Raw genomic sequence first — 2,455 nt, forward strand, 5'->3', positions numbered from 1 at the left:
CAGTGCTCAGAGCAAAAGTAAAAGTAAAGTAAGGAATGTCGCAAAGGCTCTGTTTTCACAGATATGATCATCATCAGTGTTCTGCCTAAAGGCAGGTTTTCGTATGGTAGTTCTCCAGGCTGTCGGTCTTCTGCCATCCTCTTCAGATCTGCATAATTTCCTCTTCCCTTTATGTCGCCTATCATCTTGTATCTCCTTCTTCCTCTCAGCCTTCTCCCACAAACCAATCCTTCCACAGCATCTACTAGCAGATAGAGGAGTAGTTATATTGGTTTGACTACGGGGCTACTAATTGGCAGTCTGATTCTGCGGGGGACAACAGCTGAACTTTTTTGTGAACTAATAAAATGAAAAATTAATCACATAGTACCACCTGGTGCAGTTAATGTTGTTCTACTTTCCAGTAAAGAGGTGAAAAAACTAAACTGATTTAAACTAAAATCTTCATTAATTCATTACTACTATTATTGTACATGATATAATAATTTTCAGATGCTAAGAAAAAGAGTAGAGCGACGTTTTCACGTCCCGGCGATGAGGAGGTCGGCATATAGCGAAGCTTAAAATTGTGTGTGCGGTTAAACACATGTAGATCATTTTCTCATAAACCCGCAACAGCAACCTAGATATCCATACACTTCGAACACCGATGTTTTAACGGTAGATTCCCGAAACGTTCGTAACAAAGTGCCTTGATTTTCCGCCATCCAGGAAAACTGCAGCGCTCAGATAATACTCGGAAACGAGAGCAAGATGAAACACAAAATACAAAGTACTCAGATATTTAACGATGCATGGAACGTACATCGAAAAGACGGGTTATGCGCCACAGCAAGGGGTGTGGTCTCTGCAATCGACAAAAATGTTACGTCTATTGGTTTCGAAACAGAGTCCGGCCGCCAAGTTATCTGCACACGAACAACCAGCCTAGAAGAACTCTATTAATCATCAGATGTTTTATTGGGCACCAGTGGGAGTTATAGACTTATTGGAATAAAAGTCCATAGATGAACCCCGATCATACAGTATTAGTTGGAGAAACTTTAACCAGCCGTGTGTGTACTGTCACTTTGCAACTTTACGGCTAGATATTTCAACAACGTGACTGAGTCATCAGCTTATCACCGTGATTGTTCGTTTTTCAACTGATTGTTGAACAAACTGAATTTTCTGAGTTTTGTTATTAAATCGTGGTGGGTCTTTCCATCAGTCCTGAATTCACTTACACGGCACAAGGATTTATTATAAACTCTAATAATCATCGTGACTATGATGACATCTGGTCTGTTATATGGAAGGCGAATGATCGACTTTGCTTTGTTGGGAGAATTCTAAGAAACTATATATGACGGTAGTATCTGTTCCCGAAAGAACAGTTACCGTGGATGACCATGCAGCTTTGCTAGAAATGAAATGATAATTAAATGGACACCCTAGCTGCAAACAGGCGTTGATGTACTTCATTGGGGACATGTTGAAAGTGCGTGCCCCGACCGGGACTCGAACCCGGGATCTCCTGATTACATGGCAGATGCTCTATCCATATGAGCCACCGCAGGCACAGAGGATAGTGCGTCTGCAGGGACTTATCCCTTGCACGCTCCCCGTGAGATCCACATTCCCAACATGTCCACAACACTACATTCGTAGTGCGCCTAATAGATGTTTGCCCATCATACTCATTACTCGTGGCAGATTAATCTACCAAGTCCCGTACGAGTTCGGGCATAGCGTGTGCGTTCGCACAAGAAGGTCAATGGCCGGGAAGCCATATTTTAACTATATATGACGGTAGTATCTGTTCCCGAAAGAACAGTTACCGTGGATGACCATGCAGCTTTGCTAGAAATGAAATGATAATTAAATGGACACCCTAGCTGCAAACAGGCGTTGATGTACTTCATTGGGGACATGTTGAAAATGTGTGCCCCGACCGGGACTCGAACCCGGGACTCCTGCTTACATGGCAGACGCTCTATCCATCTGAGCCACCGCAGGCACAGAGGATAGTGCATCTGCAGAGACTTATCCCTTGCACGCTTCCCGTGAGAGAAAGGATACCTCATCCATAAACGAGACTTCATACAGAACACTTTCGCCGCCCATTCTCGAACTCTGCTCGACTGTCTACGTTTGCCACTAGATCAGATTAAAGTAAGACCTAGAAGTAATTAAGAGACATAATGCTAAATTTGTTACCGGTAGGTTCGATCAACACGCGAATATTACTGTAATGTTCATTGCACTCAGACGGGAACCCATAAAGTGAAGAAGCTATATTCGCGAAACACTATTGAGGAACTTAAGAGAACTTCTATTTGTGATAGACAGCAGAATGGTTATACAGCCAATAACGTACACACATTAGAACTGTGAAGAGAAGATATGAGGAATCAGGGCTCGTACGGAGAATATACACGTATTTCCCTCACTCCATTTGCAGATAGAATACAAC

At 42.8% G+C, this 2,455-nt stretch overlaps 1 non-coding gene across 1 annotated transcript; it reads right to left on the minus strand.

Annotated features, from left to right (window-relative positions):
• Positions 1-1,925: 1,925 nt before the first annotated feature.
• Positions 1,926-1,999, minus strand: Trnat-ugu (transfer RNA threonine (anticodon UGU)). Its single transcript has one exon. It is a non-coding gene; the product is annotated as a tRNA-Thr (tRNA).
• Positions 2,000-2,455: the final 456 nt, after the last annotated feature.

The sequence above is a fragment of the Schistocerca serialis genome, chromosome 6 (genome assembly GCF_023864345.2).
Source record: "Schistocerca serialis cubense isolate TAMUIC-IGC-003099 chromosome 6, iqSchSeri2.2, whole genome shotgun sequence".
Classification (NCBI taxonomy): domain Eukaryota; kingdom Metazoa; phylum Arthropoda; class Insecta; order Orthoptera; family Acrididae; genus Schistocerca; species Schistocerca serialis.